The sequence below is a fragment of the Neomonachus schauinslandi genome, chromosome 9 (genome assembly GCF_002201575.2).
Source record: "Neomonachus schauinslandi chromosome 9, ASM220157v2, whole genome shotgun sequence".
Lineage (NCBI taxonomy): Eukaryota > Metazoa > Chordata > Mammalia > Carnivora > Phocidae > Neomonachus > Neomonachus schauinslandi.
The window spans coordinates 106,800,089-106,827,087 of NC_058411.1; the positions used below are offsets into that span (position 1 = coordinate 106,800,089).

Here is a 26,999-nt window from a genome sequence, read left to right on the forward strand (position 1 = left end):
GCTCGGCGGGGAGCCTGCTTCTCCCTCTGACCCTCCCCCCTCTCATGCGCTCTCTCTCTCATTCTCTCTCTCAAATAAATAAATAAAATCTTTAAAAAAAAAAAAAATAAGCTGCCACGGTCCCCAGCCTCCCGTCAGATCCTTCCACCCCCATGGCCCCCGTGGCCTCAGCCTGACCACCTCCCAAGGCCAGCTACCTTACTTCCCATCCTCAGGCCCCACCATCCTTCCGCCTCTGTGCGCCTGTGGCCCCCTGCATGCGGATGGGTCCCAAGACACACGCGGACGCTTGCTGTCACCGGCTTGCCAGCCAGAGCCCGCCCACCAGGTCTGGTGCCCGTCACCATGGTCACTAGCTCGGCCTGGCCCAGGGTAGGGGCAGCAGACCAGGGAGCCCCCCACTCTCCATTCTAGCCACAGAACTTCCTGCAACAATGGACACCTCCTGCTCTGACCACGAGAGGAGCCACTGACCAACTGTGGCCACTGAGCACCTGCAACATGGCTGGTGAGAACCAGGGACTGAGTTTTCATTTTCCTTGATTTAAGTGAAAAAAGACACTTACTACTTACAGTTACCATATTGGATAGAGCTTCTCTAGACCCTCCTCTTAGTAGGGTCCTGAGAGTAGACGTGAAAGGAAAAAATGAAACCCCACAAACTGAGGATGGCCCCACAGTGACACGCCGAGGTCATCAAAGAACAAAAGTTGGTCTTGGAAAGCACCTCTGTGACCCTGTCTGTCCCTTCTTTAAAACTCCCTGGAGGCAATTTTGCCCCTAGAGTTCTTTGATTTTCCTCGTTTCTCTTCTTACCCAAGTTTGGGTCCAAATCCTTTCTTTCTAAGAATGTAGAAAGACTGATAAAAAGCTACTTCTCATTGGGTTGCTAAAAGGTAAATGTGGCTGAAGGTGATTCCCGGCTCCCGTACAGAGGGGAAGGAGACAAGCTGAGGAGAGTAATCAAGTCTTGGGCCTGAAAGACCCTGGGGAGTCAGCAAGGGAGGCCAGGGTGTCCTGCCCTCCAGGCAGATGCCCATGGTTACCCACTCCTGCCCCAGCAGTCTGGCTGCTCCCTGGCCACCCAGGGCTGGCAGGCACCGGAAAGGTGACTCCTCCTGGCTGCCCCCAGTGCCTGACACGACATCCCCATCCACCTGCTCCCTGCAGCCTCAAGGAAGCACGCATCGAGGTCACTGGCACGCTGCCTGCCTGGGACATCCACCCACACGTTACTTGTCACGGATGGGTCAGACAGCATCAGACATTATGGTCCAGTTCTTCTCAACAGCAGTCCCACATTGTCCAAAAGGTCATTCAAGCCCCTCAGAGCCTTTTCTTTCCCTGGACAAGCAGACTGGTTTGCTTAGAACTTCCTGCTGGGCCCAGGACGACGGGTTTGCCACAGTCCCAGTGCTTCCTCCTGCTCAGGCATCTTGGGGCCGGGGGAAGCTTGGGGGAACAGAGTCCACAGTGGGCCTGCTGTGCTCCTTCTCAGCCCACCCTTGCCAGCAGGCAGACCAGGGGAGCTCGGGGGCGCGTGTGGGCTGCAAAGCCCCACAGCTGCCCTGCTTTCCGCCTCCCTGGTGGAGAGAGGTGATGTGCTCAGCCCAGGACAGTGGCAGTTTGCCAGGAGGGGCCAAGCCAGGCACGGGAGCTCCTTCCCAGAGCTGACCTGTTCTAGGTCGAGGCCCGCCTTTCCCTTGGATCTGGGATGGAAGAAGTTAAATCCTTTTCCACTCCCTCAGTCCCCAGGAGAGGCCAGATGTCCAGGTCAAGCCACCTTCTCAAGGTCACTGGCAAGAGTGCCTGGGAATAAATCTTATGAGGCCTTCTACCCCAGGGCAGGAAATCAGTGTAGAGCCAGGAAGCCAGGCCTTAGGGGAGCAGGGCAAATGCAGGGAGATCCACTGTGTTGGGGGAGGGAAGACCACCTCCTCTGTCTGCACTCAACACTGGAGCCGCGGGGCCCATGGTCTTCAGAAGGCGCTGTCCCAGGGATTCTGGAAGCTCCACCAGAGAAAGACAAATATGAGAAGGGATTCCAGCACAGCCTCAAAGATTTCAGACATGTGGTTTTTCCAGACAGGTCAAGGGCTTCTCCTCTTACGGCCATAAGCCAAGGAAAAGAAGGTCTTAGAGATGGGGGAGGTGGTGCTGGGAGTCAGGGAATTCTTCCGGAGAGGCACAGTGCTGCCTGGGAATTCTACGGACAGACCCAGGGTCCCAGTCCCAACTCCCAGCACCACCGCCAATGGGGAGCCATTCCTCTTGGGGACAATACGCAAGCTGCTACCACTGATGTTTTCATTAATAGTAACGGTTGGAGCTTTCCTGAGCCCTCACAGGTACTCTTGACATGCTTCACCCGCCCCAGCTTGCCTAATCCTCACTACTGCTCCCGGGGTGGGGGGTCTCCCATCTCTCGGCCACCTCAGAACCACTGACCCTCAAGTCCCAGGAATGGACTTGCACCAAGCTGGTCAGTGTTGGCTCCTGATGGTTTCTCAGACGTTCCCAAATGTGAGGCACAAGCTCTCTCAGACCCAACTCAACTCTCCAAGCTCCCCTGACGCCCCTCTTCTACGGGTTCCACCAACAGGATGGGGGCCACGCCTAGCAGTCCCCGCCCTGGTTACACTTCCTCGTAACCAAAACAAACCCCAAGCCAGCCCTCATTCAGATGAGGCTGCGTTTAGGGAGCAAGGATGTGGAGAGGGGCTGGGGGACCTGGGACCCTGCTCCTGCCAAGTAGGAAGAGGCCCCGCCAGCCACTGGGGCAAGCCTGTGCTGTCTGGAGCACCAGCAGGTGGCCCTTACAGATCAGGTCTGTGGGGCCTCTGGGACCCCCACCGGTTTTTGCATTTCCTTCCTGGCAGGGGGTTGGGCAAGATCAAAGAGGTGAGAGAGGGGCAAGGCTTAGTTAGACCTGGAGGCTGCTGATATCACCAAAAAGCCCAAACCCTGAGGGGGAAACCCATTGCTGCTTTGGGGAGTGACTGTTACTTTGGAGATGGCAGGTAAGCTGCCTGTGAAATGTGTGAAATGGACCAAACAGGAAAAAACACAAACACCAGCCCAACAGGCGGCCTGGAGTCATCCCATGCACCCCCTTGTGTCTCACTGTGCCCCCTGGACTCCATGGAAGGCTGCCCTTTCCTAGAACTCCAGGACAGGCTCACATGTTTCCAAACTTCCAACCAGCCCCAACGCTCCTCAAATCCACTCCAAGCTCCTGCTCCAATCCCAACCCACTTCCTCCCGTCTGTGGGGTGGCCACCGCTCCAAGCCCTTCCAGGCGGGGAGCATATCCCTTTTACAACCAGGGCATGTTCTGCTTAAAAAAGAAAAAAAAAAATTAAGGTCCACGTCCCCCTGCCAAATCCTGGGTGTGAGCTAAGTGCAAAGTTAAAATTAAACCGAAAATTTGTACTTTGGGTTTAGATTCTCTCCCAACTCCACTGGCCCTTTAAAAATATCTGAATGTGGTTACTCTCTCTCCAGCCCAACAACTGGCTTACTCTGCTGGTGTGTCAGAAGCTTTTCAAACACCCGTGGACAGAACTACATGGGACTCTATGCTTCACTCCTCAGGTGTCACCCCCACGAGGAGGCTGCACATTCATCCTTGGCCCCCACGAGAGGTCAGTGGGGAGGCACTGAAGCTTCCCAAGGAATCAGACTGTCCAGCTCCGGCATTTCCTAAAAAACTTGTCCCCAAAGCAAGGACACAGCAATCATTTCTCACCAATGGGAGCTGAAGCATCCACGATAAACACAAACACATTATTACTCTAAGGAACAACCCGTTGCTTGTTTCAAAACTGTGAAATCTTGTCTTCACAGCTCTCTCAAATTTGATCATTTCCTCTCTATTCTCTACACTGCAGTCCTGGTCACGGTCATCTAAGTCACTCCAAGTCTGCTTCTGCCTCCAAATGGGGTCTCTGTGACAGCGGAACAACTGGACGACTGGAACATTCAAGGAGCGGGCCGGCTGATGCCCCTGACTCGGTCCCCGAGTTCTGAGGCTCTGCCTCTGCGCAAAGGGGAGAATGGTCCCTGTTTGAAGTGCGAACTCCAGCCTAGAAAACCTGCCTCCTGGCTTCCTGCCACTTGGGGGGTTGGGGTGGGGATTCCAAGTTCCTTAACTGACCTAAGGAGGCCCTCCACTCGCCACCTCTCCCCACTTCCCCCAATCTCAGGGCTCCGCACGCCTCACCCTTGTGCCACAAACAGCATCCAGCCCCCCCCGCTCCCCAGGAAGCCTTCCCCCACCCAGCTCTGAGCATCCCAGGGCACCAACGGCAGCTGCCACATGAATCATTTAATCGTGTATTAAGCATCCGATCCTCCTAGAGGTCAGGGACTGTCCTTCCCCGTAATCAGCCTAGCGGGGAGCGGACACCAGAGCAACTGCTTAACAAATGTCCTGGTTATCGTGCCAGGCACAGCACTAGTTGCCGGGCCTACGGAGTGAGTCAAACCGTCGTGAAACTTACAGTGTAACTGGTCCCACACGACGGGAAAGAACCTGACCTCTTATAAACAGTGTGTCCCCCAGGAGGCAGGCCAACTGCACACACTCCTCTTGACCTGACCCAGGGCTCTGTACACCGACCTCTCGCCTAGAAGCAGCCCCTCCCTCTGTAAAGGGTGTACCCATGACATTGTTATAGGGTAACATGCTGGGGACTCAGAGGCCGTGGTGAGCCACAGCTGGGGTCCTTGCCAGCAAGAGGTGTGGTGGCGGCTGGGAGGAGGCTGCCGGCCGAGAAACAGCTGCTGGAGCAGCGTGCCAGGTAGCAGCCGGAGGGGTACCGAGTGCATTCTTCAAATGCCTCCACCCCGGAGAGGACAGGCATGCTCAAGGAAGACAGGAGGGACCCAGAAAAACCGAGAAAGGGGATGCACTATATCAAAGCCAGGACTGGCTATATTTAATGGCAAGGCTTCGTTCAAAATGAAAATGTGAGACCCACTGCTCAAAAATTGTCAAGAATTCCAAAAACAGCGATAGCAGTGCATTAAACCCAAGGGAGGGCCCTTTGAAGCCCAGGGGCCTGTGTGACTGCATGGGTCCCATGCCCGTGATCAGGGGGCCCTGATTTAAATGGACAGCTTGGGCCTAAAACAGCGCTCTGAAGGCCAGAACCAGAGAAGGAAGCTCGAGTGAGAACAGCTCTTTATTTTTCCAGCACTTCCGGAGGCAACGTGGAGAGGTGGACAGAAGGCAGGCTCTGGAGTCAGACAGACTTGGCTCAAGTCCACATTCTCCACTTGCTAGCTCATCTCACCTCTCCTTGAGCTTCCGTTTCCTCCAATGAAAATAGTGCCCATCACCTAGAGCTGGATTAAGTGAAATAATGCACTTAGAGCATCCCCAGCTTGGAAAAAGCCACTTGCCTTCTTCCTGATCCACAGCTCCCTTTCCCACTGTGTCCACAGCCACGGCACACGAATGGGAACAAAGGGGGGCCAGCATATCGGAGCCACCAAAGCGGTCTCTCATGGAATGCATGAAGCTTCTTAACATTTCGGAGAGCTAAGATGTTACGCCCAAAATATACTCCTCTTGACTTTATATCTACACCTTGTTTTGTTTCTTTCCCCCCCACTAACCTTGAGCCTTGATTTTCTTTTCATTCACTGAGCAAGAATTCAATAAATATTTGTAGCTTTGGTTTCAACCCTGTCAGTCCCTGACCAATTTAGTTTTCAGGTTCTAGTCCTGCACAGAAGAGGAGACTCAAATCAAACTGACCCCGTGTTTTTTTGGTGCTCATGGGTTTTAAATAGGTCAGCTTTTAAATGGGCCATCCCCTGTTGCAGATCCCATTTCTAGCTGGAAGGCCAAACTGTTTGAGTCACCAAGGCTGAGGGGAAATGAGCTTCTTCCCAAAGGTGTTCAAGAGGAGTGACAGATGCTTGTGATTTTATTGTTTTGACCCTAAAATCTCTACTTTTGCTTAATAGTCTGTGGGGCAAAACCTGCAAAAACCAGTCAGGTTCCATGAGGGGAAAGTCAGGCTCTGGGAGAAAAGTCAGACATTTCGAAGGCTAGAAAGGCCTTCGGGCTCATCTAGGTCAGTGGCTTTCTGACCACAGCCCACAGCAAAAAATAGATTCATGCCCTGGCTCAGCGTACACACATTGTATGCACAGACACACGCACCGAGACAAAACACACCCAATTACAATGACTCTTTCCTATTACATCACAAAAGATTTTTCTTTTTTTAATGTGACCCATAGCTTGTAAAATGCTGGTCCAGTTTAGCCCTCTTTTTGCAGAGGGAAAAAAAGCAAGGTCCAGAGTTGGCCCAGAGCCCAGGAACCCCGAGCGGGGTGAGCCTTCTGCCACACCACCCCACACCATTGCTCTGGCCAGAAATCACCATCCCCAGTGGAAGACTGGGGCATCATCCACAGAGCTCTCGAATTTCTGCTAACAGGAGGGTATTCTGCAGCCGCCTGGTAGCTAAGACTCTGGTCTCTGCACCTTAAAGATCTTTTAAAATCTTAACGAAGGGGCAGGGTCCCCACATTACCTTAAAACCAAAAAAAATCTCTCCAAGAAAAAAAGCATCTGAGTGTCTGGATTTTGTTTGTTTCCTACAATAGAGCTCAGAAGGCACGGGTGGGAGCACATGGCCGCGGGAAGTCGGTGACGCCATCCTTATTATTTTAGGGAACCGTGGAACGCAAGCTGGGGCGCGCTGCAGCGTAATTAAGCTGTCGGCCAGGGCCCGGGTAATAGGCTAAGCGCCGGCGGGGGGAGGGCCCGCATTAGCATAAACCCTGTGACTGGCTCCTGAGCGGCCCGGAACCGGCTTCCTACCTCCTCCAGCGGTTGTGGGGAGGTCTTGGTTTCTGCCTCGCCAAACACAGGAGCTGGTTCCACTGCGGATGCTTCCTCCAGCCAGAAGGACAGACTCGTAACTGGAGGCCGGCCGCGTGGCTGTAGGACATGGGCTTTGGGCTGGTCCAATGGGCCTGTTTGGCTACTGAACCCCGAGCAGAGCTGGGGCCCCTCCCTGATATCAGGCCCTTGCTTTCCTCCCCCTTGCTATCTCATTCCTCCCTTCTGGATCAGTCTAGAGTCTACTCCACTTGCAGACCTTGTCCGTTCCACCTCCTGGAGGAAGGCTTCCCTGATTACCCAGACCCTGCCCTAGCCCTGCCTGCTTTAAGCATATGTGAAGGAAAGAAAGTATTCCCAGAGCAGCAGAAAATAGGTCCAGAAGGCTGTCTAGGCCTAGAAAGTGGAGAGGAATTGTCTTGGTCTGACTTTGCTACGGGAAGGGGGTGGAGTGGGAACAGGGAGAGATGAGGTTTTGGAACTGGTGAAGAACACGATCAACTGGCAATCTAGCAGGTTACCTCTTCTCCATGGCTGTTCCTTCCCACCTTTAGTCCTGGAGGGTGTGATGAAGCAGGAGTTTGAAGCAGAGTCCAGTGAAGGCACTGGTCCCAGCAGGTGGTATCTAAATGGGGACCCGGAGAAGGAAAGGGGGACAAGAAGCGTGGAGGTACAGTGCAAAGGATGCTCATCAGGCAGTCTGATGACCTGGATGGACCCTGGTTACTTTGCCAGTAACTTGACGTATGCCTTGGGGGAAGTCACATCTTTCTCTGGGTTTCTGCCAGTCCCTTACTTCACACACTGGACAATGGAGCCTGAGCACGGAGAGGAGACCCCCTCCTGTGGGTCCATATACTTTAAGTCCCACCTCACATCCAAACTCAGCCTCTATTCCCCAAAAGGAGTGGGAGATTTCATGGACCAAAAGAGCCCAGGCTTCATCACTGAGGGATGCCAGAAAGGAAATTTGGGGCCCCAGGCAATTAATGAAACACAAAAATCAATCGTGTAGTCTCTTAAAACACACCAGGATCACAAAAACAGCCCCCAGAGGCCCAGGGTGTTGGGTTCCAAATGCAAGAGTCTGGCATCGTCCCATCTGATGTCTGCCATCTCCCAGGGCAGCAGGGAGCAGGCAGCTCAGCTCATGGGGTCCTAGGCCCTGCTCGACAATGCTGTGCTTCATACAAAAACCACACTGTCCATGATGATCTCATAAAGAGCCATAGCACTGGCCCCTGCAACAGAAAGCCATGAGGAGACGGAAAAGGAAGGCCCGGAGAGCAGAGGGGCTAATCCTGGCCCATCTTCCTAAAACACTGCTTTGATCATGTCCTGTCATGTCCCGTCACTCCTGGTCCACAGCCTTTAACGGCCACGGGGACTGCAAAGCCAGAGGATTCACAGCCTCCCAGCCGCCAGTGCTCCAGGACCAAGAGCCCTGTGCCTCTTCCCAGGCAGTTTGTCCCCGCCTCACCTCCCTGCCCTGCAGCCAACACGGTGACACCACCTGGCATTTCTTTCCCACGTGACAGTTGACCAAGTGCTTCCCCAGACATGACTTCGTTGAATCCACAGACGACTGGAATTCTACCCATCCTATCCCTCTCCTGGGGAAACGGCCCCTGTCCACCAGGGCCCTCCGAGAGCTGCTGCTTGGCCACAGGGCACCCCGGCAGCCCTTCCTTCTGCAGTCTCTCTTCTAAACACTGCCTTACCAAGGTCTGAGGTCTCAGTGTTCCCCGCTGGTGCTCTGCCCGGCGGGGTTGGCCTTCAGCAAACACTTGCTAAGTGGTCAAACTGGACTGGGTCACTCAAGCCAGAGCCAAGAATGGAGTGGGGGTGGGCAACGGCTCTGAAGAATCTTCTAGATTCTAAAAGGCTAACTAACCCCTTATTCAGTTTCCGAAGCCAAGCATCCCCCTAATTCCACTCTTCGGCAAATCCACAAATATGGCTTCCTGGACCGCCTGAAATCAGATGCTGGATCTTTAGCCCAGCCGGGATCACCTGGACAGCAGGGGCTGTGTGCTGTGGAAATGTCACTGGAGTCAAGTCAGCACGGTCTGAAAAGATGGCACAGGGTCTCTGCCGTGGGTCCCATGTGGACCTTGACAGCTACCCAGTCCCTGTGGCCCCCGATGTGGAACAACAGCCCGTGAAACAAAAGTTAATTCATTGGCTTCCTCAGTTTCACTCCTCGGGGATCCATGAGCTGGCAGGTCAAGCCTCTGCCCAGCCCGGCCCAGCAGCTTAGCCCATCTGAGAAGACTCCACACTACCCAGACTCAGAGGCCGGGCCGCTTCCCATAGCCCCTGGATGTGCCTCGGCCGGAATTTCTAGCTGGCTGTTCAAAAATGCTTCAGAGAAGCCAAGGATCCCATCATCACCACCTCTAGGGAGCCACTGGATCCAATCCAGCTCCTCTGGCAACTGATGAAGCTCAGTGGACACCAACCCAGTGACTCACCCAAGGTCACACAGGTAGCCCATTATGGAATCAGTCCTTGGGCTCTTCTCCATTCTCCCAATTTAGGGCCCACACCCCAAAGTCACGGGCCTCTCCGGGGTGAACTCCTTGAAGCAAGAGGAAACAGAGGAGGAGAGGGAAAACAGCTGTGAGGAAAAGAGCCCCAGGCCTGATCCTGGTCCTCCTCCCTCCCTCCCACATCGGCACCCACGCCAGCAGGGCTGGAGGGGCAGAAGGGGCAGAGAAAGGCTCAGTGGCCTCCTTCCCTGCCACCTCTACCCAAGATGACAGTGGCAGTGGCGATGACAGAAGCAAGCAGTGTGCCACCGAAGCCCTCCCGTCCAACCACCCATCAGAAGCCACCAAGGTGGGCAGACACGGGAACCAATCTGGCACAAGAGCCTAAAGTTGGGGGCCGAAGTTTCTTCTATCCAGGGCCACAAAACAAATCAGGCAAGGGTCACACATACGAAGCAATTTAATGTCCGTTCTTTCTCCTTGAGAGAGATTTGACACATGCAACTTGCCTAAGTCTGTAAACCAAAGGCTTAGGGTCAAAGTATTAGCGAGGGACCTGGACAAACGGTTCCGTATGTCTGCAGACTGGCAGAGCGGGGAGGGGGAGCGGTGGCAGGAGCGCAACGAAGGAACGGGGAAGCGAGGGGCTGCGGGGAGGAAGGAACACGGAAGGCAGAGGGACAGACAGACCCTAAAAAAAGCCACAGGCAGTGAAAAAGAGGGAAGAAGCGATAGAGCTATAAAGGCTCGGCACATTTGGCTGGACTTCCAGAGTTCCACCCTCTTCTCGGGGATTCTGGAGACAGAACTTGACCCGTATTTACTATCTTTTAAAATAGAGTCCGGGTCGGGTTCCTTGTTCTTCGCCGACCTACTACAGCTGCTGTAATCTCAAAATGCTAAAAGCCAAAACCAAAGACCTTACAACCTTTATGATTCTGGAAGAGTCAGAGAGGGGCCCAACCACTCAAGAGAGCGTGAACAAGAACCTACTGAGTTCTGTCTTCATCAGTCGAAGCCATCCCAGGCTGTGTGGACAGAGACACGTCAACAAGGGCCAAGGTTCCTCGGTCAGGGTCCCAAAACACTGCTCGGACGGGACTAAACCTTACATTCTGAACCTCGAAGCCGAACGAAGTTGAGGAAGGCCCCGAGGATGGGAAGGCCCCTGAGAGCCGCAGGCACTTGGAAGGACAGTCCAAGGACCCGGCAGTGATCCGGCCGGGGCGTGGGGTGCCTTGCGACAAGCCATCTTTCTCCAACTGTTTGAAGGAGTGTATGTGCACGCGGAAGTCCGTTTCTTCCGCGCTCTCTGAGAACGGAGATCAGTGTGCGGGAATTACAGAGAGGCAGTCTTCGGCCCCATGTAAACTGTAAGGGTGTTTAAAATCATTACGACTGTCCCACAAAAGAATGGGCTGCACTGAAAACCCCAGCATCTCCTGGAAAAGTCCACACATCAGAGGCTGCTAAGTGACCGTCTGCAGAGGCCTCTACACAGACACAGTGCCGAACGATTATTAAATAAATTACTGTTATATGATGAAGCTCTGCAAAGAGAGAAGCCTTGGGTAGTTTTCACCTCTTAAAAAGATGCTATGATGTGCTTCTTTCCTCCTTAAAGAAGTGTGACATGGTTAGGCCACAGGGCGATTTACTCATTCCACAATATTTACAGAGTTATCAGTGAGGTGCTGGGCTGGTGTCAGAGATCCAGTTACAGACAGGGCTAAGCGAAACTAGCCAGGCTCCATGAGTTTACACACTCGCGGGGAGTGAGAAGATAAACCAGTACACATAAGCTATATGTAACATATACAAATAACCAGACAGGGAAGACCCAGGGAGGATATGGCAACAGTGGGAAGGGATACCACTCTAGAATGGGCGGCCAGGGAAGACCTGGGCTCTGAGCGACTGAGGCCAAGTGAAGTCCGAGGGAAGAACCTTCCAGGTACAGGGAACAGCCAGGGAGGGCAGAGACCCTAAGCGGGGGGGGCATGGGCGGCTCTTCTGGGAAACAGCTAGGATGACAGGTGGCAGCAACAGAATTTGTGGAAGAAGGGAAGGAAAGGAAGTGGTGGCATGAGGATGGGCTGGGAAGAAAGCTGCTCTCTGTCACATCCACCCTTACGCACAGATGGGACATTCTGCACCTAACTGGTGGTAAGGTGGTGAGCTTCCCAGGCAGCGGAGGACAGAAGTGTTGGGACCACAGCAAAGGGGGATAAGGTTCAACATGCGCCCACAAGACTGAGATTTCCACGGTCCTTCCATAAAGGAAACCGGTGAAGGAGGTTTATCGAGGGCTGTGCTCACCCGGTATTTCCAGGCAGAAATGGGCCTAAGACACACACCTCCGGGAAATATCCTGTGGCAGAATATTCTGATTAGAAGTGTTGGGGCTCATGAAAAGCAGATAAATTCTGGTTTGGTTTCAGGCTTTACCACTTGGGAACTGTGTGGCTTTGGGAAAGCCTTCACTGAGACTCCACTTCCTTGTCTGTGAAATGGGGAGAATTCCTACCAATCCCACAGATGAGGTAAACTGTGCAGTCCTGGGGGGTATGAGGAGGGATTTTACACTCAAGTTTCTCACTTTGCACCCCGGAGAGCAGAGACAAGGTGTTATGTAGCTCTCACTCCCCCACACTGCCTTGCACTTAAGCTCTCAATTAATGTTTGCTGAACTGAAAAGCATTAAAAATAACCTGGGAAAACATTCTGCCATTTTTCTTCCTATTAAACTGCAGCACTTTGCCAGAACGCTCCAGAACAGTCTCTCTTCACTGTAATCCTCCTGGTTTGGGGGAAGAACCAACTGAGTCACACCAGGGCAGGGTGTTCAGAGGACAAACTGCCAGGAATGGGGACAGGAACAAGGCCCACCCCTCTGCAGAAGGCCGTTTGCTCTCGGCATCACCCCAGCCTTTCTCAAACAGCCTGAGCCCATCCAGGTCCAGGCCACCAACAGAAGGGACTGCAGACCACCCTAGGACAGGGTCAGCATCTCCTGGAAAAGTCCACAAAAGCCAGAGACACACCCAATACATATAACATTCCCCTCCACATGAAGCCTTGTTCTAATCCAATCACCTCATTGTTCAGATGGGGAGATTGAAGCCCAGATAGATAGAATAGCGGGTCCAAAGTCACTTCCATTATTTTTTTTTTCCTTTTTAATTTTTTGAATAAGTATCATTCATTCTCATGGCTCTAAAACCAAAAAGCATAAGATACACAGTTAATTCTCCCCCCCATCCTGCCCTGTTAACCATCCCACCCGTTAAGTATCCTTCCAGAGTTTGTTGACAGATATACAAGCAAATTCAAAATCTTATTTATTTCCCTTTTACCCCAAACTCACATATTATATACTGATCTTTCCTTTTTTTCATGAAGTTCGTGTAATACAGTACATGAAAACCTTCCTCGTTTCTTATTTCCATCATGTCCCATTGTGTGGATGTACCATCATTTTTCTTAACCAGTCCCTTATTGATGAGTATTTGGGTTGCTTCCAATCTTTTGCTATAGTAATGTTGCAATTTATTTTTTAAAGATTTTATTTATTTATTTGAGAGAGAGAGAATGAGAGAGAGCACATGAGGGGGGGAGAGTCAGAGGGAGAAGCAAACTCCCTGCCGAGCAGGGAGCCCGATGCGGGACTCGATCCAGGGACTCCAGGATCATGACCTGAGCCGAAGGCAGTCGCTTAACAAACTGAGCCACCCAGGCGCCCAGTAATGTTGCAATTTAGATAAGCGGCCACATACATCATTTTGCGTTCACCCAACTTATTAACCATTAAGAGCTGGAATCAGATCCTACTTCTGACCCACAGAGCAGCTGTCCCAGAGCCTTGGGGCCCTACAATTTAATGGGTTCACCACTATACCTACTGTGGACAAGTTACGTCACCTCCATTCCTTCAGTAAATGCTTAGAATCTACTCAATGCCAGGTACCTCACCACGCACTGGGGACCCAATGATAAAGGCATCCTTGCCTTCTGCCCCGGAATTGTCCAGTCTGGAGGGACAAGCAGAAGGGACTCAGGGGAGCAGCTCCATGTGCCCCGAGGGCCAGTCTCCTTATCTGGTAATAGATGGCCGTATGTATACTTTAGGGGTGTTCTAGAGGATCAAGAAAAAAAAAAAAAGTATCGTTTGCCAAATACTTCATATGATCCAAGGCTTGCAGCAGGTGCCCAGGAAGGGGGAGGCCTGACTCCCGTCCTAGGAGGGGTCCAGGAGGGGTCCTGCCAACCGCAAGGCAGGCAAAACGCACGGCCACGCCCCTCCCACAGCCACCACTACAGTCTTCTTACTAAGGCTGGAATGCACTGCTACTTAAGTTTTTGGGGCAGCACCTAAGCCCCTAATTGTCTTTTTTTTTTTTTTTTTTTAAAGATTTTATTTATTTATTTGACAGAGACAGAGACAGCGAGAGCAGGAACACAAGCAGGGGGAGTGGGAGAGGGAGAAGCAGGCTTCCCGCTGAGCTGGGAGCCCGATGTGGGACTCGATCCCAGGACCCTGGGATCATGACCTGAGCCGAAGGCAATCGCTTAACCAACTGAGCCACCCAGGCGCCCAGCCCCTAATTGTCTTAGCCTACTTTTACTGGAAAAGGATTTGGTCTTCTCCCACTTTTCAGACCCTCTGCAGTCCTCTGAGGCTCCCCAGGTATGCTTCTCCTCTGTGTGCCTAAGCTCGCGTGTTTGAAGTTACGTCAGAGCCACGAGGGAAAGTGCAGACAAGTAAGACCCCGGCACAGAAAGGCAAGGGAAGGTACACGGAGGGTTGACCTTGCTGGGATTTCCCTGACAATGTAAAATGATTTTTTTTGGGGGGGGGTGGCGGAAATCCAAAGGAGAAAAATCTATTGAACCTCACATTTATTTCCTTTAATGTGTTTTATGTCACAATAAAATACGTTTTAAAATCAGAAATGCTGGTATCCTATGTTCACCCTTCTAGGGAAAAACAAATGCAGCAGATTTTATAGAGAAGAGAAAGAAATAAAGTCAGGAATCTAGAGCATTTTCATATTATCAGCAGCCCCAAAGTGGCTGGGAAGATGGAGGAAGTCACAGGTAAGATTCGAGGTGACTCTGACGTCAATGACCCGGCTTTGCACTCAAGCACAGCTCCTCGGTAGCATGTGACCTTGAGCTAGTTCCTTAACTAGCTGTCTGAACCTCAGTTCCCTCATCTGTTAAAGTGGGAGTAATCCCACTTATAGCATTTCTGTACAGATTAAATAAGAATAAATATGGTATCTGGCACATAGATACCCAACACTTAGAAACAAACAAAATGCTTGCAGAAGATACTACATTTTTCTCAGTATTTAGTACAAGGATGAAAATCCAGTGCCTTCCCTTCAGAAGCCAAAGGAGAACAGTGGTCATCAAATTTATCCAGCCCCCATAATAATGGGAAGCCATTTCCCTAACAGGCTAATTAATGAAGTCTTACTTCACCAGAAGCTCTTTTCAACTTCATGCAGGACACCTTCTTCTAGATGAAAACTTTCAGCCAATTAAGGCTGGTCCTTGGGAGAAGAGGGGGGTCAGGGCTGGTTCTGTGATCTGATTTTACTGTGTGTTTCTCCCTGAAAATAAGCCCTCGGGGCCCTCTGGGACCTACCTCACCAGCTTTGGTCAGAGGCATCGGTAGGGTCTCCCTAGCCCACCCAGAGGTACCTGGACCCTCGAACCAGGCTGGCAGGGCCAGATGGAATCCCAAAAGTCGCAATGGGATCCTCTGAGAAATTCAGCTCTTTCAGAAAGAATCGTGGAGATCCCTCGGAGATGGGCAGCAGGAGCCTGTGGTCACCCAAACTGGGCCACATCTCTGCCTCGGCAGGGAGAGACCACCACCAGGTGGTGAGCCCTTGCCTGGAGCGCTGACTGGTGGACACAAGATGTGCTTCAACTTTCTGCCCCCCACCCCCCAACTCACACAGCCATAAAGGAGACAATAAGTCTGCTATTGTTAACAAATACAAATTTGCAAGTACAGATATTTACCGATCTTGCAAAGCTTGAGTCCTGACAGGATAATAAAAGCCATTCCGGGATGAAAAGGCAGAGGGTCAGCCGGCCCAGGGAAATGCCCAATGATGGTGTGAGCAGAGTACTGGCCAGTTATGTCTTGTCCCCCTCTTCTATCACATCATCTTTCCTATTTATCGCCTCATGAATCTGCATCTTAACCTCGCTGGGCCTCAGCTTGCTCATCAGCAAGGTGACTCGTAGGTACTTCAAGATCAGACATTCTAAGGTTCTGGCTTGCCGGGACCAGATGTCCAGTGTAGGTTATTCGAGTGACTGCAGAAATGCCACCCCCTCAGAGAAGACTTCCTGGCTCACACATTCCCTTTAACACAGCTTTGTCTTCTTGGCACTTAGCACAGCAGCAGTCTTTAGTTTATTGACCATCTCCCTCAGCGGAACAGGGGTCCCATGTGGGCAGCATGGAGGATGAGCTTGTCTAGTCCATTGCTGTATCCAGGATGCCCAGAAAAGACCCAGAGCACGATGGTCATTCAATCCATATGTGAAGATGAATGACCCCTCCACAGCATCTTCTTTTTTTTTTTTTTTTTTAAGATTTTTATTTATTTATTTAATAGAGAGAGCACAAGTAGGCAGAGCAGCAGACAGAGGGAGAGGGAGAAGCAGGCTCTCCGCTGAGCAGGGAGCCCGATGCGGGGCTCGATCCAAGGACCCTGGGATCATGACCTGAGCCGAAGGCAGACGCTTAACGACTGAGCCACCCAGGCACCCCACCACAGCATTTTCTATCTAAAAAAAATCACCCTCCTAACTCTGGTTAACGTCAGACACTAGCTGGCCAAGTGCTGCTTAGCATCTGTGGCCTTCATAAGCCTCCCGGGGCTAGCAAAGCATTTGCCCGACACAAGTCTGCTTTCCCAGGACAGTGGGCACCGTGCAGACCAGGATCCAGACCTTGTCGGAGTCTATGGCCCAACTGGTCAAACGCAGAAGTGTGTTTTCACTTCCACATCAGATCCTCCCCTGTGGCCACTCATGGCAGTGACCACATTGGCCACTGGAACTGAGGGAAGGCTCCCAAGTGCCTACGGAGGCCAAATGCCTGCCCTGAACCACGTACTCCTTCACTTTAGGAGGACAGCATTCCATTTCTGCTCCCATAACCACAGTGCCTCTACCTCCACCCAAATCAGCAGCCCCAGAGGGCCCTACTCTAGAAGCCTCCTCAGACTCACAGACCACACCTAAATGTGCAGACACGCCAGCGCTCTTGACCAAGACGCACAGAGCCATATCTGCAACAGAGCCGCAAACGGGCTAGAAGGAGCAGAACCATTCATTATGGCGGCAGGCCAACCTCTGCAGATAGGATTCTTCAAGCCTCCCAGACACAGCTGGGGAGCTGTACCAGAGTGCACGCCTGCCCACCCCCCCAGGCCACGCCTGGGGTGCACCCAAATCTCCAGGGGGGAAAAGGAGACATGCAGAAGTGGCAGGAACACCCTGGGTGACTGAGATGGCCAATTCCTGGCCGTCCATATGGAATAGGCCCCGGTGCCAAAACAGACAGATCCTTCCCACAGGCAGCTAGGCGGGAGGCTGGAGACGCATGATGTCACCGCACAGGCTTCCTGATGCACCCAGCTGCAGGGGAGCTGTGCCTGTCCCTGCAAACCCTTAACAGCACCCTCCGGCAGGGGGATATGGACACACTGACCTGACCCCACGGAGAGCTCAGCCACCACGCACACCCCAGGGAGGTGCCACCGGAATGAGCTCTGGGGAGAGCACAGCTGCGGGTCCCGGGGACCTCCACCTCTTGATGTCACCTGGGAGGGGTGCAAATCTCACCCTTTCTTCCAGGGAGTGGAGGAAGACTTCCTGGAGGAGACCTCTCAGGAGCTGTGTGAATGACAGAGGCCCAAGTGGGGCAGACGTGGAGTTTTGAGGGGCAGGAGGGAACAAGTGCTCCAGAAAAAACAAGCCAGGCAGAGAGCCCCTTCCCCCTGACTCCGCCGGGAGAGGGAGGCCCCGGGGCAGGGGATGTCTGCAGCTCCAACAGCCCCACCAGCCCCACCTCCACAGAAACGCGGGGCTGTCTCCTGCCTGGGCACGCCCCCCCCGCCCCCTCCCACCTGTGAGAGCAGCTCCAAGGGGGGGGCCTCCTTCTGGGGCAGGCAAAGACAGCTCCCCTTAAAACTGCTCCCACCACACACAGGCCCAGCGACCGAGCAAGGGCCTTCTTCAGTCAGAGAGGCCGCCCCCTCCCCAACTCTGTTCAAACAGCTCCTTCAAGCCCGGGCTGGTTAGAATCCCCTAGCCTCACGACACACACCTGGCACAAACATTTCCTTCAGTCCTGACCACAACCCCTGGGAACCAGGTATTACTGTTAGTCACCATTTTGCAGACCAGGCAGCCAAGGCTCACAGAAAACCGGCCGGGTGTCCTCAAACAGTGGAGCACAGCAGCTCGGGCACTGCCCCCTCCCCCTGCCTGCTTGGCTCTGGGTCCCCTCCTTCTTACACAAGGCCCCCTGGCCTCTCAGTCCGCCGGGGACGGAGGAAGGGCCAACTCCGGGCTTGCTCAAGAGATACCACTGGGCGCTCCAGTAGCAGCCCCATGAGAGACTGGGACGGGTCCAGGGTACAAGTGTGAGGAGCCGGAATGTGAGTGCCCTCGTGAGGGGCGCCAGGCCAAGGACCGGAGCCGGGCACCCCAGCGGCTGGAATTCCACACCCCTCTTTCCTCTTTTCCTTCTTCCATTTTCCTCTTCTTTGACATCCACTCAGTTTACTTCTTCCTACCTGCTGTGAAGTTCTGCACCCTGCCTCAATGTGGCGGTTCCCAACTGCGCTTTAGAGCCCCCTTTAGAGCAGTCTAAAAATACACGGACTGGGCACCACGCTCGGAAGCCGATTCTGTAGCTGGGTAGAGCCTGGGAATTTCTTAAAATGCTCCCCTGGTGGCTCGGATACACAGCTGGGGCTGAAATCTGCCTTCCGAGCCGCATCCCTTCTTTCTCCGGTGTGTGCTCTGTCTCCCCAACCCCACCACAGAGACATCACTCCAGCCGTCTGTAACCCACTCCCCACCCAGAACACAGGAACTGGGTTCAGGGCTTTCAAGCTGCTACCCAGATTCTTAAGCAGCACTCACGGAACTCCCTGCATCATTCTGGATGCTGGGCATACAGGCCGTGTCAGTGAAAGTGGGCTCCCCGCACCCTCCCTCCCTTCACAGCCACACCGTTTGGGCCTGCTGGTGAGGCCAGCAGCTACAGACAAAGTTGGTTACATAATGGGGGATGAGTGCCTCCCTGGGATACATGCCCCTGAAGAAACCTGTAAGGAATCCCTTTAATTTACTACTACAGGTTCTTGCCTCAACCCCACCACCCCCCTAGACACACAGACACACAGACACACACACACACTCTCTCTCTCTCTCTCATGACTTCTGAGGGAGGCAGCAGAATTCAGCGATGGAGACCTTCTGGACACTTCTGACTGCAGAGTCTCAGCACAACGCTGTGCACACAGACACGCCACAGGCCCTTCTCCTCCAGACTTCACTCTGGCTCTCCATTCCTGTCCTTCCAGCTTGCAGCAGACCCGGCTTTTCCCTTATTCCCAGCCTGAGGACAAGTAGGAGAGTCTCCTCTCCCCCACTCTGACTGGCCTCCGTCTGCTGCTCATCAAGCCCTCTCACCTCAGACACTTGTGAGCCTCACAAGACATCTGCAGACCCGGCACAGGGGTTTGCCAGACCCTCAGGGACGGCCCGAGGGGGCTTTGGTGGGTGTGTGCACCAAGCCAAAGCAGGCAGCAGGCACTCCCCTTGCTGGGGATCTCTGGCAGACCGCTGCATTTCCCCTGCTTGTCACGGAAGGGTTAAGAATGCTCTCCACCCCTAACCCATCACACGCACCAAAGCTGGGAAGTTCTGCATAAGGACAGAGTGCTGGGTAACGTACAGGCATGTCTTACACAGCACGGACCTTCATGACCAAATTAAAAATAAAACCAGCCACAGATTATAAGAGTAGTCTCCTGAGTGGACCGGCCAACACAATCCACTGACCTGCAGGAAGAAAATATTAGGACTTCTAAATATTTTTGATGTCTGCTTCTGAGGTTTAAGTTTGTTGGTGTTGTGTTTTATAACGTACACACGTACACATGGTGCATGTGAACAACCCGTTAACTAAAAGGTAGACAAACTCGGGCCGAGGTTCAAATTCTTTATGCTAGGGCTGTAAGAACCAGAAAAATCTGAGGAGCACAGGGTACTAAGAAAGCGTGAATCACCATCCCAGAGGCAGAAGCTCACTCACCCAGGGGAGAGCAGGGTGGGGGTGGGGGGGGCGGGTAAACAAACCCTACATTCTTTCCGATGCTTTGTTTCAGGGGCTTGTGCTTGGCTTTCCAGACAGAAGGTGATGACAATGACAAGAACATGCAAGCACCCTGGTCTCTTCATTCAACCAACATTTCTAGAATGCCCACCATGTGCCAAGGGCAGTGCTGTGCTGAGGGTACACGGTGACGTGTACCAAAAACGGGGCCTTTAAACCATGCGGCTACACAGGGGGACAGAAATGCTCAAGCAAACACTCACGTTCAAGTATGTATAATTACCAACTGAAGCTCTGTGAAGGAAATTTCTCTAAGAGTTTCATAACAAAAGAGCTAGACCCAGAGCCGAGGAGGGTGGAGGGTGAGGGAGCTGGTGGAGACAATTAGATGCTAAGTCGGTGACAGCGGTAGCAGTTATGGCCCAGAGTAGTTCTGCAGGAATAAAGGCGGTGAGGGAAAGGATGAGAGCACGCCATGGCCAGTCCACGCAGGACTTGAGGAAGGTCTTGGTAAGGCTCTTGGACGGTCTCCTAAGAACACTATGTATCCGAAGCACGGCGGCACCATTACATCTGTTTTGGTGAGAGCATGCTGGCTGAAGTCTGAAGCATGGCTCAAGGGGGCTGTTGATGCGGGGACATCAGCTGGCAGGCAGGAGAGGACAGTATTTCGAAGAGACAGGACCTTGTGACAGACAGAAGATCATGGGTGCATCTGCGGGAGGATGGAGGTGACAGAGAGGCCTGGGGTTCTTTCTGGACACTCCGGTGGAGACATCGGGTGGGTCCTGAGCTGAGCCAGGAGTTCGGGGCCGGGAGGCCCACATCAGATCGCAGACAGCGCCCGGTCCCTTCCGCGGTCAGGGCGGGAGAATGCAGAATGAGAGGGTCCAAGGCCCAGGCCCGCCCGGGCACAATACTTCATGGCCACCCAGAGGAGGACAAAGGACCCCAGAAACAAGGAGTGGCCAGAGCTGTAGGAGACGTACTGGAGAAAGGGAGAACAAGAGGGAACGGCTCTAGTAAGGTCAAGGGTGCAGACACTGCTGAGGAAGGTCAGGAAGACAGTGAGGTGGTCTTTCTGGAGCTGTTTAGGAAGCCAACCAAAGGGGGAGGGCCGAGGTGTGAGAGAAGAGAGGGCACGGAGAAGGTGGTTCTAGACAATTCAGGAAGTCTGACTGTAAAAGGGAAGAGAGAGCTAGGCAGCAGCTACGGTGACACGGAAGAATCAAGCCAGGTTTTCTGTTTGCTTTGAGATGGGAGAAACATCCAAGCTTGAGAGGGACCAAAGGATCAGAGTGGCTCAGGGGCCCAGGAGGCAAAAGGGACCTGAGCAGCAGGAGCGGACTGGACCCCGAGGACAGCGGAGCTGAGCTGGGCACGGATTCCGGCTAGGCATTTCTTCAGAAGCCAGGTGTGGATCTTCTGTGAGAGATGAGGGGGTGGCCCGGAGGCCAAGGGGGCAGGGTTGGAGCGCAGTTTCGGGAGGGGGTCCGATGCAGCTGCCCTGGGCAGTGAGCAAGGGCACAGCCAGGGAGAGGGCGGGCGGTGACCTTACCCTCTTTAGCAACCGCCTGGGGTCCGGTGCTGGGGCAGCTCCACGGGCTGGAGATGCTACAGCTATACTCACATCTAGAAACAACACGTTTACTATTGAACTGCTTGTGTGGAAAAAGACGTCTGCCAAGTTAGACTCTCTAGCTTCTAACCTCTTTTCTCACTGAAACAAATGTGACTTTTTAATATGACGTGTCTGTTGTTAGTGTGTGTGTGTTTTAAGTGAATGCCGACGATGGTGCTCCAGCGGAACCGACCATGATACCAATAACGGTTACCGTTCACTGAGCGCTTACTATGCACTAGGTACTGTTCTATCATCACTTTGCGGAGAGACAAGAAGTGCCGTGGCTGCAAGTGGGGGAGACAGGATGCACCACCCAGGTAGTCTGCGCGGAAGCAGGAGCCAAAGGCACTCTCCTCTCTCCCCAACAGTCTCTCCTCCGCGCTGGAAAACGTGGGAGCCCGCGGGCAACCTGCACAGTGTGTGGCACACAGAGGATGGAAGGAGCCCGGTGGCTGAGTGTGCAGAGAAGGGGGGCATGTTTGGCTGGGGGCTCCCGGCATAACCAGGAACCTTGGAAGGCATCCACCTGGGGTAGGAATTTAGGATAAGGATTCCTTAACGCCATGAGAAGGTTTGGGGTGGGAAAGAGCTAGAACAAAACCAAAGGGGTGCAGTTTGAGAACATGGGGACCCAGGGACGAGCTGGCTTAAAAGCAGGAGAAATCGCTATTGACCTGGAGGGATTTCACAGAGCTACCAACGGCATTCTCTCATTCTCCCAAATCAAACCGCAAGATGTTTGAGTGTGAAGGAATCTTAATATTCATCTTTTAATGTCTCTCAAATAATCACAAGCAATGTGATCAATTTGTGGGTCAAAGCCAGTACACTATTTTTTTTTTTTTAAATGAACAGAAGTGTTTTCCATGGAGTAAGGAAGCACCTTGTCATTGTTTTGTGTAACCTGTCAGTATATACACACTGGGTAGTGGTGTGGAACGTATTTTTATGTTAGGATCAGGAAGTGTGAAAGCCACCAATCTAATTCAATACTCCCATTTTAGAGCAGAGGAAACAGAGGCCCCGAGAAACCCAGCAGCTTGTCCAAGTTAGTGGCAAAACTGAGAACAGCACACAAGTCTCTAATAGTCCTCTGCTAACTTCCTCACCAAACCAGAATCTCCAAACACAAACATCTTTGGGAAAGACAGCTTTGACTTTAATCCACATTAGGGTAAGTGACTGTGGAGCAAGTAAGCTGATCTTTTAGATCTGCTGCCTAGAGCAAGTTCTGGTAAAGAAGATAGATGAGCACACCAGGGCAGCTGTGGGGCTAAAACAAAATAAATCTGAGTGGAAACATGGGGGTTGCAGGGTGTGGCCCAGTGGGCACAAGACAGGGCCTGGTGTGGCAGAACAAAGATATTTTATCTTGTTTACAGACTTTGTATTAACAAATATCATCAGGACAACCGGTTCTATATAAGGAGGCTGTTTCCATGTCCGGGCAGGTGGCCCAGGGCCATGGGTGCTTTGCTCATCTTGTTTCAACAAATTTTATTAAATGACAAGTCCTGAATAACAGATGCCTTCACAATTCTCCATCCCTGCCAGACTCCATCTCTTTAATGAAAACACCACTGTTGGGTATTTATCATTTGTACGATTGTATTTCAATGTAACATAAGATTATAAGATTCAAAGTCAGGTCCCTGTTTCCCTGTATTTGTGGGAAGAATGTAGTGGTGATGGGGGACTGATGGTGTGTATTTCCTGGGAGACTAGACAACTAGCGTGAGCAGGGGGTGGGCAGGTCAAAACAGGGTGGGGAGGTATGGTAGCGCCCATCTTGGAAGGGAGGGGCCCCCTCTGGACACCAGAGTAATGAGCCTCCTCTTCATGTCAGAATTCAGGCCAAACAACTGGGCCAAGTTCATTCGACCAGGGTTCATCACCACCCAGCAACAAGCTCTGAGCTCCTCTCCCAAGCGACTACACCAAGGTAGTGGGGCGGGTCTGTGGAGTATCCTATATACAATACCCATAAAGGGTCACCCACAGCCCCAAGTTTCTTATTTCAATGTGGTATCATTCATTTGGACTGAAGCTCTGGGATGATCAGAAGCTAAGGTAGGTGCCTGTCTTACAAATAAGAAGGACTGTGTTAAGTCTAGAGGGAGTCACCTTGAAAGGCTGGGGGTGCACAAGCGGCCAAGACAGGGAACTGGGTCTTCGGCCTGCTGTTCTTAAAGTACATGCCAAACTTATGGGAACTGGAATTCTTCCCCTTGAATTCATCTCCCTCCTCCCCTCGGTCTGGCCAATCTTATTTCTATTCCCTCTGCTCATTAGCTCAAGCACGAAAGGCTAGAGGCAGAAAGAAGCTGAAACTCAAAGCCACTTTGTTGCTGGTATGTTCCCCAGAAAACATGCATGGTGGGAGAGCAGCAGGGCAGAACCAGAGATTGCAGGATCATCTGGGGCTTTCAAAGACCTGTGTTCTGAGGGTCTGATGTCGGCCATGGAGGACACAGCTGCTGCACCTTCTGCAGGCCCCAAAGCCCTAAGAAGACATCTGAAATGTAAGAGTAACTATTTAACTACAAGATATGCAAAAACCTTTTGCAAAACTCCGGAGAAATTTTAGTTGGTTATACAGAAGAACTTCTAGATGGAAGGGACACTCAATTCTAAACTGGTAACGAGGTTGATTTCCACTAGGCATCAACTAGTTAAAGGGCACACAAAGAAAACCTTGGAAAGACTCCTAAAGCACCACCCAAATGAATGGCCTGCCATATGTTTAATAAAAAATTTAAAAATAATTAAAAAAAACCACCCAGATCCCGATCCCACCGGTCCCCAAACAAGGATCACCAAGCTTTCTCTGTAAAAGGCCAGACAATAAACTTTATCTAGAGACAAAACTAACAATACTACACAGGCACTTTTATAATGACAGAAAACAACTTTCCACAATTCTTTTATTGACAAAATTCAAGATCTATAATGAATACAATTTGGGGGGTGGAAGGGTTATAACCATCTAACAAGACAAGTGGAATTCTTTTGGGGGGATAACATTTCACTTAATGGAGATTCAAAGTTAAGTGTTCCACATCATCACATTGATTGCAACGTTTCTGTGTCCAGATTATTCTTAGCTCATGATACTGAAACAGGTAGCTCACCCTGAATTTCACGACCCTTGTGGGATCTGCATTTTACACGCTCCCCAGATGATTCTGATGAGGGGCCATGTTTGGGACCTAATGGACCACACAACTCTCAAGAGTCCCTACTGTCCAACTAAAGGGGCCCCTGGCTTAACGGTGGGACGAGAACTCAACTCTGTTGTATAAAGTGACCACCCTCGCAACATGGAGGATGTCACACTGCTTTGCCTAACCTTGACGAGTTGTTAAGAAGAACTAAGGGAGATGATCCCTGACTTGTTATTAGTATACTACATCTTAGGTACAGAGGCCATGCCAATTCTCTTCAGTTTTCTGGCTGTAGATGGTGACAAAAATGGAAAATGCATTACATGCAAAATCCCATACAAACCACTGCCTAAGAGTCTTCTCATTACCCAAAATGTATACTCCAACACCTAAAAGGACAGACTTATTTCAGCCTAAACAGATGTGATGTTCTAAACCAAACTCAGAAAGTGTACAGTTTCCCCTGTATCAGAGCCCCTGGTCCTGACCATCCACCTCAGTATCTCCAACCGGAGGCCATCCCGGGTTCACGTCGGTACCTTCAATGACAGGAAACTCAATCCCTCATAAGGTGGCACTGTTTTAAAGCCAGAGAAGAAAAAGCTCTTCCCCTTGGTGTCTGACAAAAAAGGGTGCTTCAGGGGAGGGAACAGAGACTAAGAAGCGGAGTATGCAGACTAACTGTGGTAAGTTCTCTCTGCCTCAATTTCCCTGTGTGTAATACGAGAATAATAATAGTACCTACCTCACAGTGCTGCTGTGGGGACTAGTTTAATTCATCTGTCTAATCCACTTAGAACTGTGCCAGGCACAGGGTGGGGCTGTGTGAGCATTCACTATTATTGTTGTTGTTGTTGTCCAGAACCAGAGAGAAGCTCAAAGTTGTGCCTCATGGTACGGCAGTTCTCTCTCCAATAACACTATCACATACTGAGCACCTGAGGGCCAGATCCAGATCGAGCCACTTTTGTCACTTACTCATTAAACCAGATCACCACCCCCCTTTTACAGGTGAGGAAACTAAAGTTCAAAGAGGAGGTTAACTTATCCTACCTCTTTGTAGCAGTCAGAATTCAAACTCAGGTCCGTGGGGGCTCCAAAACCCAGCTTCACGATGGAGCCCCCAGACTCGAAACTAACAGCAGCAGCAGCAGCAGCAGCAGCATATCCATTAACAAAACATAACCGACCATGACCAAACCGAGCTGGAGCTCAGTTTTCTGCCTGGGGATCCTTGGTTGGCTTGCATAAACTGGAGTTAATATCAGGCTACATGAACCCAATTAGGCAGTAAGTCAGCCTGGAAAACATCATGCGACGTATTCCAAAGGTCAAAGTTAAAACCTGGCTTCCTGGGCAGCCTCTGCCAGGCACTGCCATCAAAGCTAGTCTCATGCAGACACCAGACTTTAACCAGTGAGGTGCTGTTAACCAGCACTGACATCGGCTTTTAAAAAGTCCCGGAGAGAAGCCAGAGACGTGACGCAGAAAGGCGGTCGGCAGAAAGACATCACTTACTTTTTTAAAAAGCAAGCCTTATTCCCTTCTCTTTTCGGTTTAGGGTGACGTTTACTACCGTAAACTGCCTTCCCCAAGGCAAAAAATAAAAGGGGAGGGGCAGAAGAAGACGGGGGGAGGGGGCTCCCCTAGCAGACTGCAGGGCGCTGCAACACCCACCTGAAACCCGGAGCGCGACCTACCTTCCCGGAGAGCCCAGCCCCGGAGGGCGTTTCCCCAACACATCGACAACTCGTCCCTCCCGGGTAAGCGGCTGCTGTCCTTGGCTCCAGTCAGGGCCGCTAGAGTCGCGCGCGCGCCCCCCTCCCGAAAAAGAAACCTCATGTTTAATTTTTCCCCCAACCCTCCTATCAGTTCCTCCGAAAGAGCAAACTCCGGGGCGACCAGCACGTCTTCAGGGCCACATTTAACTACGTCTAAAACGCCAGCGGGAGGAAGGGCGAAACACTGGCGAGAAGAGGGGCGGGGGAGATAGGGAGCGCGATGGGGGGTGGGGGGGAGCACTTGCTGGGAGGATCGCCGCCCTCCCAGGGCGACCGCCGCCGCGACGCTCCAGCAGAGCCTCAGGCCGTTGTCGCGGGGAGGGAACCCCCCCTCGGGGCCCAGAGCACAACCCGGGGTCCCCGGAGCCGGCTTCCCCTGCTGCCTCCACGTCCGGGGCCGTCGGGGCGATGGCGCAAGACTCTGCACACCCCCCCACAGCGACAACAGCCACGGTGACAAAATGGCAGCCCGGCGCCCGGCAGTCGTGCCACAGGCGAGCAGGGCCCCGGCGGCCGCCCCTGCCCCCCAATAACGCCTCGGCGCCCTTCGGGCTCGGCCTCCGGCGGGCCTGGCCTTCACGAAAATAATAATAACAAAACACCTCGAGCTCCGAAGCAGCTGGGAAGCCAGGAGGCCCGCCAGGGGCCGGCCCAGCGCGCCCGCGCCCGGCCCGCGCGCACGAGGCCCGGCCGCC

General features: G+C 52.4%; 1 protein-coding gene across 4 annotated transcripts in view; it reads right to left on the bottom strand.

The window, feature by feature from the left end:
- The window catches only part of ANP32A (acidic nuclear phosphoprotein 32 family member A), a 37,879-nt gene that overhangs the window by 7,705 nt on the left and 3,175 nt on the right, over positions 1 to 26,999 (bottom strand). The window lies entirely within an intron of this gene.